Below are 14108 nucleotides of genomic sequence, written 5' to 3' on the forward strand. Positions count from 1 at the left end.
AATGAGTACAATTTTGATTACTTGTCTAAATGAGATAGTGAAAACTGGGTTCATCCAGTCTCAATTAACTCTTACTGCACTCACAATAATGGGCATAGAGGATGGATGAACTAACTGAATAGCTTCATAAGCATTAAAATATATGTATACTAATATACATAACAGATGCATACACACACCATGGAATAAATTAAACAAAGCAAAATGTATAAGAAAGTCAGAGGCCAGCAATGTGGCACAGGGGTTAAGCCACCACTTGGGATTCCAGCACCCAACATCATAGGGCCAGTTTGAAATTCAGCTGCCGGCCGGCGCCGCGGCTCACTAGGCTAATCCTCCGCCTTGCGGCGCCAGCACACCGGGTTCTAGTCCCGGTTGGGGCGCCGGATTCTGTCCCGGTTGCCCCTCTTCCGGGCCAGCTCTCTGCTGTGGCCAGGGAGTGCAGTGGAGGATGGCCCAGGTGCTTGGGCCCTGCACCCCATGGGAGACCAGGAAAGGCACCTGGCTCCTGGCTCCTGCCATCGGATCAGCGCGGTGCGCTGGCCGCAGCGCGCCGGCCGCGGCGGCCATTGGAGGGTGAACCAACGGCAAAGGAAGACCTTATAAATAAAAATAAATTTAAAAAAAGGCAAAAAAAAAAAAAAGAAATTCAGCTGCCAAATTCACTTCATGAAAACACACCTGAGAAGAAAGTGGAAGATGGCCCAATGACGTGTGGCCCTGCTTCTCATGTGGGAGACCCTGATGGAGTTCCTGGCTCCTGGTCTCAGTGTGGCCCAGCCTTGACTGTGGCAACCATTTGGGGAGTGAACCATAGGATAGAAGATTATCTCTCACTTTTCTCTCTCTCTCTCTCTCACTGTGCCATTCAAATAAATAAATCTGTCCAAAAAAAAAAAAAAAAAAAAAACCAAAACAAAAAAAAACAAGGGTCAACTCTCGATTCCCAATAGAAACATTATATGATGACAGTTCCCCAGAAGTGCTTACTCGGAAGATTGAAATGTTGAGTCACTGCAGTTACTTCAAGGATATTTCTGAAGGGTTCATCTAAATGAGGGGCAACCTGTCACTGCCTGCCTTGTCAGAGAACCTGATGACCTACATAATTAGCAAAATCTATTAAAGTAAATCCAGCTGAGGGAGTGAAAATAGAAACTTGAAAATGCAATGAAACATTAGCAGCCGAATAATTACTTTTCAAATAATCTCTTACTCTGTAATGCAAAATAAGGCGAGGTATTGAGCAATGCAGGCATCCTTGTGACAGGCGAGTGTTGTGAGCTGCAATAGCAGGTGAGTCTGCTCCCTGGGAGAGGGGTGTCAGCTCCGGGATGAAGGTTATGTGACTTTCCCAGTAGCATTCACAGGAACTCAGGATGTGTCAGCCAGGCCTGTGCTCTGTTTGCACTCAACCTCAAGACTCAGTTTTGAAATGTGTGAAAATCACCAAATTAGACAGTGTCATGTGAGACTAGGAACATTTTCTTTCGTGTTTTTAATTATTAGAAATTGTAACTGACCTGCATATAAAACATTTGCTGCATTGCTTAAACAGTTGACTCTGATGCAAGCTCCTGTCCTTATCAATAAAAAAAGTGGTGTTTGCTTTGGTGACTCAAATGTGACAGAACTGTCAACTATGAAAAACGTAACATTTTTGTTTCTGAAACAAAGAAAAATTGTTCTGCTGTGTATTTCTTTTTCCCAACAGCACCATATGATCTACAATCACTTGATCTACAAATCTGGTTTAGTTCTTTCCTCTGAAATTCTCAGGGATTAGAAATATTCTTGTTCTTTCTTAATTACCTTGCTCATTTCCAAATGAATTCTCTATTTTTCTTAAAAATCAATTTGTGTTCATGTTCTTAATGCCTTCATGGCGATGAGTCAGTAACTGAAGAAAAAAAAAACTGTTGGCTAAAAGGAGTGTGAGACTGGGAGCCTAATGTGCTTTGTCCATTCCCTCATTTGTATTGCAGAAGGATTTTTTTTTTAAAGTTCTGTTGAAGCATTGCACATCTTTCTTCCTTCCTATAGACTTAGGGTAAGACAGCTGGAGAGCTTGGGATTCTGCATATTCCACATCAGCGAAACTCAGAGTCTGTGCTCTGAAAGTGGTGTGAATCTGTTTAATCACAGTGTTATATAACTCTGCAGATTCTCTAAGGTGTAGTGATATTTAGAGGTGACAGTAAAAGCATTACCATTCCACCAAGTGTTATACAGAGAAACCATGCACCGGAAAGGCTGAACTCTCTCAAACAACTAGTGGGAACATAATGAACTATTTTTTTTTCTCTACAACATTTTTATCAAACAAAAATAGCTAGTTGAGACTTCAGTCACAAACTTGAGATGCTGTTACAATATACATATTAATGTGATACATAAATCCTGCATATTCTTGCTGTATTTACACTATTTTAATAGGATGTACATCAAGCAGCAATTTAAAAAATCAGCTGGACTGATGTGCAGTAATAGGTTTGCAACTTTTTTTAGAGTTATTTATTTGAAAGGCAGAGAGAGAGGAAGAGACAGAGAGAGGGAGAGAGAGAGAGAGAGAGAGAGAGAGAGAGATCTTTCAGCTGCTGGTTAACTCCTCACATGGCTAGGGCCAGGCCAGACTGAAGTCAGGAGCCAGGAGCCCCTTCTGAGTCCCCCACATGAGTGCAGGGGCCCAAGGACTTGGGCCATCTTCTACTGCCTTCCCAGGCCATAGCAGAGAGCTGGATTGGAAGTGGAACAGCCAATACACAAACTGGGGCACATATTGGAAGCCAGCACCTCGGGGGAAGTTTTACCCAGCACACCATGGCAGAAGCCCCAGTTTGTAACTTTTATATGAATGAAAAATAAATTACACATTTAGTTACTTTCCTAAGATACCCAGATAGAAAAAGATACTCTTGTTACTGATCACCAACAAAATTCAAATGAAAACTACAATGTGACCCTACTAATCACCACAAATGGCTAAAATTAAGAGCACTGACACAGCCAGTGATGATAAGAATACAGAACAATGGAATTCACATGCATTACTCTTGGAAATATAAACTTGCATGACGGTTTTGAAGAACTGTTAGCAATGTCTACTAAAACTAGTAGAAAAAAAAGTGTGAGACACTAATTTTATTCTAGGTAACTGAATTCATACCCTGGTGGACTAAAAGACAAGTTTAAGAATGTTGAGAGCAGCATTATTGATAATAGTGAAAGGTAGAAACAACCCACAAGCTTATAAACAGTAAAGCAAATAAACACAGTAGATGTGGCAAAAAAAAAAAAAAAATGACCTAAATGAAAGATCTCTGTGAGTGAGATCCCAGTGGAAAGAACGGGCCATCAAAGAAGGAGGTGCCTTTCTCTGAAAGGAGGAGAGAACTTCCACTTTGACTATGACCTTGTCTAAATAAGGTCAGAGTTTGTGAACTCAAGAGGCTTCCATAGCCTTAGCAGCTCATGACAAGAGCCTTGGGTGATTACCTACATCATAAATAAGAGTGTCAACTGTTAAATCAACAACGGGAGTCACTGTGCACCTGCTCCCCATGTAGGATCTCTGTCCTTAATTTGTTGTACTATGCAAATTAATGGTATAACTAATACTCAAACAGCACTTTATACTTTGTGTGTCTGTGTGGGTGCAATCTGTTGAAATCTTTAATTAGTATAAACTAAGTTGATCTTCTGTATATAAAGAGAATTAAAAATGAATCTTGGCCAGCGCCGTGGCTCACTAGGCTAATCCTCTACCTTGTGGCACCAGCACACCGGGTTCTAGTCCCGGTAGGGGCGCCGGATTCTGTCCCGGTTGCCCCTCTTCCGGGCCAGCTCTCTGCTGTGGCCAGGGAGTGCAGTGAAGGATGGCCCAAGTGCTTGGGCCCTGCACCGCATGGGAGACCAGGAGAAGCACCTGGCTCTTGCCATCGGATCAGCGCAGTGCGCCGGCTGCAGCGTGCCGTCCGCGGCGGCCATTGGAGGGTGAACCAACGGCAAAGGAAGACCTTTCGCTCTCTCTCTCTCACTGTCCACTCTGCCTGTCAAAAAAAAAAATGAATCTTAATGAAGAATGGGATGGGAGAGGGAGTGGGAGATGGGATGGTTTGTGAGTGGAAGCGTAGTTATGGGGGGAAAACTGCTATAATCCAAAAGTTGTACTTTCAAAATTTATATTTATTAAATAAAAGTTAAAAAATAAACACAGTAGAACATCATGCATGAAAATTGATATAGCAAAGGAAAAAGAACAAACTGCCTCTCAACACTACCGCATGGAAGAATTTTACAAACAGGGATGCTCAAAAGCTTCCAGATGGAACTTTTTAATTGAAATACATAAAATTAAAAGAAGGGAAATGTATGGTAACTAAAGTCAGCCAACTGGTGACCTCTAAAAGCAGGGCAGGGTCAAGGATGGAGAGGGAATTAGAAGATGGGGCTAACAGTCTTTGCTCTGTGAGTGGACCCATGGTTTCACTTACCAAAAATTCATAGATTTCTGCACTTTTCATTTCACCCCTTTACTGCAAATTGTACATCAATAAAAAGCTTATTAAATAAAAGTTTATTATCTTTTTAAAAGATTTATTTATTTATTTGAAAGTCAGAGTTACAGAAAGAGAGAGATGGGGGTCTTCCATTTGCTGGTTCACTCCTTATATGGCCGCAATTGCTGGAGCTCTGCTGATCTGAAGAACAGAGCCAGGAGCTTCTTCCAGTTCTCCCACGTGGGTGCAGGGGCCTAAGGATTTAGGCCATCTTCCACTGCTTTCCCAGGCCATAGCAGAGAGCTGGATTGGACTCAAACCAGTGCCCATATGGGATGCCAGCACTGCAAGTGGTGGCTTTACCCACTATGCCACAGCACTGGTAAAGGTTATTATCTTTCATTTACAAGAAAATGGATGAATCTGGAAAACATCATACTTGGTGAAATAAGCCAGTCCCAAAGAGACATATACCGTATGTTCTCCCTGACCTGTGATAACTAGCTGAGCACCTAAAAGGCAATCTGTCGAAGTGAAATGGACACTTTGAGAAGCAATGACTTGAATAGCCCTTGTCTTAACTGTTCATCTATTTATTGAACTCTTTACTTAGCAGAGTTAACATATGTGTATAAAGTCCATTGAAAATAGATCTAAATAAAAAATAAGAGTGGGAATAAGAGAGGGAAGAGGAAGGGAGGTGAGAGTATAGGTAAGAGAGCAAGCACAGTGGGAAGGATCACCATGTTCCTAATGTTGTAATTATGAAGTGTACGATGTTTGTAACTATAAAACTGTATAGTTCTGCATATATTCCTATGGACTTATTTCTAAGGGTACAGTTTAAAAACTTGCCATGGGGTCCCAAATCCCCTTAGGTTGGGTGGTAAAAATATCATCTGAGTGGTAATAATAATCGAATTAAAAAGGAGTGAATGCTCCAACATGGAAAGCAGTCCACACACCAGACTCATAGAATGACAATCGCTTTACGTAGCACTCTGACCTCAGAATCAACCCTTAAGGCTTTCTGGTCTGGCTGAAAAGCCCATGAGAATATTTAAGACATGGAAAGTCAAGACACTGTGGCAAAAAATGTCCTATATGAAGGACCTCAGTGAGTGAGACCCCAGTGTAAAGAAGTGGTCATTAAAGAAGGAGGTACTCTTGTCTGAAGAGAGGAGAGAACTTCCACATTGCTTATGGCCTCGTCTAAATACTGACAGAGTTTGTGGATTCAAAAGGCTTCCACAGCCTAGGTAGCTCATGTCAAGAGCCTCAGGTGATCACTGACATCATATATAAGAGTGTTAAATTAACAAGAGTCACTGTGCACTAACTTCCTATTCAGGACATCTGTCGCTCCCCGTCTTCGTGGAGGAGCGACACTGAACCCTGCCTAGGCTTCATATCCGAGTCACGGCACCATTATGTTGCTCCCCGTCTTCGTGGAGGAACGACACAGGACCCTGTGTTGTTCTTTTGTCTGCTCGGCCCTCCCCGGGTTTGCTGCTGGTTCTTCCCGGGTTGGCTACTATCCCTTCCACCTCCGTGGAAGGGCAGTTCCCCCTAGCCACTTTCCCCACTTCCGCGGGGGAGCAGCATACCGCCGGCCGGCTCTCTCGGGGGCTGCACAGGTGTTCCCCTTAGATGTTCCTGGTGCATGCTGTCTCTCTCCTCCTTTATAGTCCTCTTCACCAATCCCAACTCTGCTACCCACACGCCGAGTACGCTGCTCTCCTCCAATCAGGAGCAGGTCCTACAGTTTATTGGTTGAACTGGAGGCAGCTGTGTAGAAGCTGTTTCTCCCTTCTCAGCGCCATATTGTGGGAGAGCAGATGCATAGAATAAGTCTTAATTCCAGTAACTTAGTCTAGTCCGGGTTGCTCCCCACAACATCTGTCCTTAAAGAGTTGTTGTATTGTAATTATGCCCAAGTGATTGCAAAAGATGTATCATTCTTGGGTGATTCTTTAAAATTAACTAAGTTTCTTAAAAAAAAAAAGTGAAATTAACTTCAAGATGCAATGACTTTGAACAGCCCATCTTGACTGTTGAGGAACAGTTTCTGTTGTTTTTGTGCAAGTTGTTGAACTCTTTACTTAGGATAGAATTGGTCTTCTGTATATAAAGTTAATCAAAAGTGAATCTTGGTGTAGAATGGGAATGGGGATGGGAGAGGGAGAAGGAAGAGGGATAGAAGAGTTGGTGGGAGGGTGGTTATGGTGGGAAGCGTCATTATACTCCTAAAGTTGTACTTATGAAATGCATGAAGTTTGAATTCCTTAAATAAAAGGTTTCTTTGTGGGGAAAAAAAAGAAGAAAAAACTGGAATATAAGATAAATTATGCCTGGCATGATGCAACCACCCTTCAAGGAAAGTGGGAAAATATGAAGCTGCAAAAACACATGCTGGGAGAATGAAACATCCATGGAATTGGTGATACTTGGAATCTGTTCCTTGGAAATTTATTCCTGGGGTCATGAGGGATACACAATACAAATCTGCCTATGGATTTTGTCAGCCCTGTTGACCTTATGCAGTATACTGGCATGGGGGGTAGGAGGACAACGTCTCAGTGTCTCATTCAGTGGCAAATTTTTATAATTGAAACTTCTTTCAACTTTGCAGTGTGGGGAGCAAACCGGACTAGACTGAGTTACTGGAATTAAGACTTATTCTATGCATCTGCTCTCCCACAATATGGCGCTGGGAGAGAAGTAAACAGCTTCCGCACAGCTGCCTCCAGTTCAACCAATAAACAGTAGGACTTGCTCCTGATTGGAGGAGAGCAGCGTACTCGGCGTGTGGGCAGCCGAGTTAGGATTGGCGGAGGAGGACTATAAAGGAGGAGAGAGACGGCATGCACCAGGAACATCTAAGGGGAACATGTAGCTGAAGGAACACCTGTGCAGCCCCCGAGAAGAGCCGGCCGGCGGTGTGCCACTCCCCTGCGGAAGTGGGGAATGTGGCCAGGGGGAACTGCCCTTCCACGGAGGTGGAAGGGATAGTAGCCAACCCGGGAAGAACCAGCAGCAAACCCGGGGAGGGCCGAGCAGACAAAAGAACAGCGCAGGGTCCTGTGTCGTTCCTCCACGAAGACGGGGAGCGACATGCAGTATCACTCAAAATCACCTTTCATTTCAAACCTTCCCCTATTCCTGTCACTCCATCAAAAACTACGTTCATTATCTCTGCTGAATATCACGAGAGAGACAGGAACGGTTTTTAGTAGTTGTTCTTCAAATTTTCTTTTGTCATTGAAAATTTGGATTTTTTTGACAGGCAGAGTTAGACAGTGAAAGAGAGAGAGAGAGAGAGAGAGAGAAAGAGAGAGAGAGAGAGAAAGGTCTTCCTTCCGTTGGTTCACCCCCCAAATGGCCGCTATGGCTGGCGCACTGTACCAATCCAAAGCCAGGAGCCAGGTGCTTCCTCCTGGTCTCCCATGTGGGTGCAGGGCCCAAGCACTTGGGCCATCCTCCACTGCTTTCCTGGGCCACAGCAGAGAGCTGGCCTGGCAGAGGAGCAACCAGGACAGAATCTGGCACCCTGACTGGGACTAGAACATGGGGTGCCGGCGCCGCAGGCAGAGGATTAGCCTAGTGAGTCGCGGCGCCAGCCCACATAATTGTTCTTTACCTACTGATTTTTGTCTTTTAGTGGAGGAATTTTTATCTTCTTTTTTTTTTTTTTTTTTTTTTACACTCAGCATTGTGGTGCAGCAGGATAAGTTGATTCAGATGCCCACATTCCATATTAGAGAGCCAGTTAGAGTCCTGGCCACTCCACTTCAAATCCAGCTTCTCACTAATGCATCCTGGGCTGCAGCAGCTGATGGCCCAAGTGCACGGGCCCTTTCCTCTCATGTGGGAGGCCCAGACGAGTTCTAGGCTCCTGGCTTCATCCTTGTCCAACCCTGGTAGGGAACCAGTGAAGGGAATGCTCTGCCCCGCCCACCGCGTGTGTGTGTGTGTGTGTGTGTGTCTCACCTTCCCTTTCAGGCAGATGAAAGTGAATAAAGATCTTAATATGATTTCTTTCAGTCATGTCCTGAATCACCCTCTCATATGCCTCCCTAGCAAACCATCATTTGAAATTCTCCCAAAATAAAGGGGTATCAATATTTTGGAGACTAAATGCTATTTTAGCAATACTAAATAAATTCTAAAAAGGAAACAAAGGAACCGTGTAGACATAGCCCCCTTCCCATCCGGCAGTCTTAGAGGAACATCCAGCACATTTATACCTCAAAAGACAAACAGATTAAATATGAATACTGTACCTGAGCCAACAGGAAAATGTTTACACTCCATGAAACAAGTTAAGCACTTATGAAATTTATGCCTGAAGAATAAAAATAGGAAACTATGAAAAAATCCATGCAGGTTACCATAACTGTAGGTTCTATGTCATCAGAAAACAAAGACAGGTGGGATTTCTGCAAAATAATATGATTCCTTAGTATTTTTCCAGCTGAATACAAACGGAAAAAGTGGTATATACGCACTCAACTTGACTTTCCCTGAGAATCCAAGAACAGCAGCATATTTTTATCAGCTTGAGCAGGCAGATTCCTCAAAAAACTAATTGGAGGATTAATGATTAGGCATATAAATTCCTAATTTCACAGCAAAATGGGTATTTATTTTTGAAAGCTACACTAACTCTTTTTTAGTGATGCTAACCACAACCCAGTAAATAGCTTCCCTTTTCTTCTCTATAGTTTCTCTAATCACTTCCACAATTTCTCACTGTCCCACCCGGAACCACAACATCTCTGGAATCCTGTTCACTATTGGCGACTTACAGGTTTTAGCTATGCCACCCACAACATGTTTAACCACAGCCTCAGTGGTATGTCTCTTCCACACTCTAGAACCATGAGTTTTAAATTTTAAGGCACCTGTAAGAATTAAGAACAGAATTTTCTCTTGCCCTTTGTCCATTGTGCATCAATATATGGAATACAAAGAGGGACCTTGGAACCAGGTGTAATTCAGGGGAACTCTGAGGGCCCTCCTGAATCACTGGACATTGTCATCACGCCGCTCTTGGAATGCCTCATTTTTAAAGATCTTTCCCAAGAGATTCTATGCCCTGCTATCCATTATTGTCTCAGGCTAGAATTTATTTTCATCCTATACTGTGGAGTGAATAACCGAGCCCTCTTCTAAAGAATACGCTCTCTGGTTATTGTGACACCTGAAGCGTGAGAATGTGTTTTCAAGGTAAATTTTCAGACTCAAAAATGAAAAACAAATTCTTCCTGCTGCTTATGAAGAACTTCAGCTAATTGAAAAGCAGCAAAAATACTTGTAGAGACTCAGAGGAGCATCAAAACAGCTTAGATTATAATAAAAATTCTCCTTTGCTTCATATACAATACAAAAATTTGACATCGATTTGGCTCAGAAAAGTAAAATCCTGTGATAATGGCCCTGACGTGAATTGTTTTTGAAACAAATACACAAACAACAATTTAGCCTTTGCCATTAACACCTGGGTTAGGGACCCAAGCACTTTCCCAACCAAGACCTTGCCCTGACCTTCATACCACCACCTCCTGTTGAGCTTGGCCCCACTAACGGTGCCTTAAACCTGCCCCGGCCCCATGACCTTTCTCCCTTTCTCACTTGCCATCTGTTCCCTCACCCCAGCATTTTCAAGCCGTAATCTTCCTTCAAGACCCAACTCTGGCATTGCCTACCCCAGTGCATTTCTAACTCTCCTGCAGGCAGAAACAACTAGACCAATCCCGCCAACCTCTGCTGGTATTCTGTCTCCACTCCTGTATGGTTGAACAGTTTCACAGCAAGTTACACTTATTTTAGTTCACAGTTGCAGGGTTTTGATAATGAAATCAGAGACAAGGAATTAATAGTTTGTATGACCTAAAGTGCCTGGTTCTAACTATTGCTCCAATGTTGGGACGAGGCTCTTGGTGCAGCTGTTAAACTGAGTCTTGGGATGTGCACGTCCCATACTGGAGTGCCTAGGACTGAGTCCCTGCTGTGCTCTGGATCCCAGATTCCTGCTCATGTGCACCCTGCGAGGCAGCAGGTGACTGCTTAGGTAGCTGACTCCTGGGTACTCACGTGGGAGCTCTGATGGACTTCCTGGCTCCTGGCTATAGCCTGGCCCAGTTTGGCTGTTGCAGGCCTCTCTCTCTCTCTCCCTCTCCCTCTCCCTCTCTCCTCCCCCAATTAATTACTTAATTAATAAGTGGAAAACAATCACCAGCTATTCAAACAAAATACAGAAAAAGGCCAAAATACGAAAGAAAAAAATTCTGATTGGAAGGGCAACATCTGTGAAAAAACATACTTAATGTATTTAAGTCAGTCTTATAGGGAGAATGGGAGAAATTACAGAAGGTTTAAGATGAGAAGTTGTACTGATTTGAAATAGGGAAGAAAGGTGGATACTAAAAATCACTAGTCCTTATACAAGATAGGAAATATATACTTAAGTAATAGAATTTAGGGAGAAATACGTGCATTAAATATGCATCTACTAAGATCCAGTTGTCCCAGACTGACATTTTGCTTTACGATCTCATAAATGTATTGGAGGACACAACTGACACCATTGCTTTACAAAAGGTTTTGGGGCCAAAACTGATCTGCCATTCACTTGGGAGACTTTCTCGAGAACAAGTATGCAGCCGATGAATGACAGAGTTCCCATCTCTGCTACTGCCTCACCATTTCTCACTCACACAGCTTGAGGGGCAGAGTTCTTCGTGGAGCAGCAGAGGAACAGGAGCCGCTGTGGTGGAAATGTAAGTGACGGGGACCTGAAAGCTAGGACGTGGGCCCACTGCAGGGCTGGCGGCTCCAACAGAACCTGCTGAGCTCCTGATTTCTGCGGCACATATTTTGGTGTTCCTAATTATTAGAGGTTGAGCATCCCTCATTAAAAAATCTGAAATCCAGAAGGCTCCGAAACCTGAAACATGGCTGGAATGTTTTGGATTTTAGATTTTCAGGTTGCCAGTGTTCACCAGTAAAATCCATGCAAATATTCCAAAATGAAAAATATTTAAACATCTGAAAAATGTATGGTTCCCAGCACTTCAAATAGGAAGCGTTTTCAATCTGTATTAACTGATGAATTCCATAAATTAGTGTGTTCTGGCTGCTATCACAAAATATCAGATTTTGATTGGCTATTAGACAACAGACATGTGTTTCTCATAGCTCTGGAAGATGGAAAGTCCAAGGTCAAAGCACCAGCACATTCAGCGCTTTTCAAAAAAAAAATTATTTATTTGAAAGGCAGAGTTACAGAGAGAGACATAGATGGAGAGATCTTCCATCTGCTGGTTCACCCTCCAAATAGCCACAAAATAGCCACGGTAGGCCAAAGCCAGAAGCCAGGAACTCCATCCAGGTCTCCCACACGGGTGCGAGGGCTCAAGCACTTGGGCCATCTTCTGCTCTTTCCCCAGGCACATTAGCAAGTCAGGAACTTGGATACAAAATGGAGCAGCAGAGATTTGAACCGGTGCTCATATGGGATGCTGACATTGCAGGCAGGGTCTTACCCTACTGAGCCGTAACACCATCCCCACAGTCAGTATTTGATGAAAGCCTGCACCCTCGTTTATAGATAGCACCCATGGCTGTGTTCTCCCATGACAGAAGGGGCCTCTTTGATAAAAGTACTAATTCTATTCACAAGGGCTCCCAGTGGTCCATCTCTTAATACCATGACTTTGCAGAGTAGGATTTCCATCAGTAGCTCATGGGGGAATGAAGCACGCTGCCTGTAGTACACATCTTACTTAACTACACTTATTCATGAAGGCAAGACTATGGCTTCACCTCTGAGGATCCAAAAAGCCTGCTGAGGCTTGCTCCTTGGCCATAGGTTTGTAACCTGTTAGACAAGTTGAGGAGCCCCTCCTACCCCAAAATGTGATTTCCTTGGAGGTTACTTGTGTATGTGACATCTTCAAAAATTTGTAGACAATAGAGTGACTGTAGATCCTAAAAAATGTACTGTGTATTTTTTAACCAGACAATAAAGCTAGAAGAAAGGACTTTGAACGTTTTCACTGTAAAGAAATGATAAGGAATGGGGTCGGCACTGTGGCGCAGCGGGTTGAAGCCCTGGCCTGAAGCGCCAGCAACCCATATGGGCGCCTGTTCTAGTCCCAGCTGCTCCTCTTCCAATCCAGCTCTCTGCTATGGCCTGGGATAGCAGTGGAAGATGGCCCAAGTGCTTGGGCCCTTGCACCAGCATGGGAGGCTGGAAGAAAGCTCCTGGCTCCTGGCTTCGGATCGGCACAACTCCGGCCGTTGTGGCCATCTGGGGAGTGAACCGACGGATAGAAGATCGTTCTCTCTGTCTCTACCTCTCTCTGTAACTCCCTCTTTCAAATAAATAAAATAAATCTTAAAAAAAAAAGAAATAAGTGAGGAGATATGTCAACCCTAATTTGGACATGGCACAATGTATACATGTATTAAAACATTATGATAGGGGCAGGTGCTGTAGCTCACTTGGCTAATCCTCTGCCTGCGGCGCCAGCATCCCATATGGGTGCCGGGTTCTAGTCCCAGGTGCTCCTCTTCCAGTCCAGCTCTCTGCTGTGGCCCAGGAAGGCAGTGGAGGATGGCCCAAGTGCTTGGGCTCCTGCACCCGCATGGGAGAGACCAGGAAGAAGCACCTGGCTTCTGGCTTTGGATCGGTGCAGCACCAGCTGTAGCGGCCATTTGGGGGGAGAACCAACGGAAGGAAGACCTTTCTCTCTGTCTGTCTCTCTCACTGTCTGTTACTCTACCTGTCAAATAAAAAAACATTATGATATATCCTAATTATGTATAATTACTTTTTGTATTTATACGTACTTTTTGTATAATTACTAATTATGTACATTTACTTATTTATTTAATTTTGAATGGCAGAGAGACACAACGAGAGTGATAGAGACAGAGGCAGATACCTCTCCTATCTGCTGGTTCACTCCCCAGATGCCCACAACAACCAGGGCTGGGCCAATTTGAAGCCAAGATCCATGAAATCACTCTCAGTCTGCCATGTGTGTGGCAGGGACCCAAATATCTCAGCCCTCAACTGTTGCTTTTTAGGGTGCACATTAGCAGGAAGGTAGAATTCGGAGGGCATCAAGGATAAAAACTAAGGCACTTCATTATAGGACATGTGCATCCTAGTAGCATCTTAACCACTACACCAAACTGCAGGTCCTATAAAATGTTGATGTGTCCATTAAAACGTATTTAAAAATGTAAAATAAAGGAAGAAGAAAAAAATCACAGAAAATGCATGTTTATGGGAAAATAATGCATGGATTTCAAATAAATTTGCATGAAAATAAATCTTTGAGTTCCATTTCCCTCTTGCAGTCTCCTTGTATAAGGAACTTGTTGATCTCCAGAGACCAGACTGCTGGTCTCCACACAAGCTGAGCAACTACTACACATGATGTGTCAGTTCCCAGCCTGCAACCACCCTGGTGTGTGCAGAAGGGTCAAAGGTCTGCCTCTGACATGTAATAGAGGAAGACCCAAGGACACCCCTCCACTGTTAATGCATTCTGGAAGCACCCTTGGGGGCGCGCTTCTGTGTTCCTGCATTTTTGA

The sequence above is a fragment of the Oryctolagus cuniculus genome, chromosome 14, assembly GCF_964237555.1.
Source record: "Oryctolagus cuniculus chromosome 14, mOryCun1.1, whole genome shotgun sequence".
Classification (NCBI taxonomy): Eukaryota; Metazoa; Chordata; class Mammalia; order Lagomorpha; family Leporidae; genus Oryctolagus; species Oryctolagus cuniculus.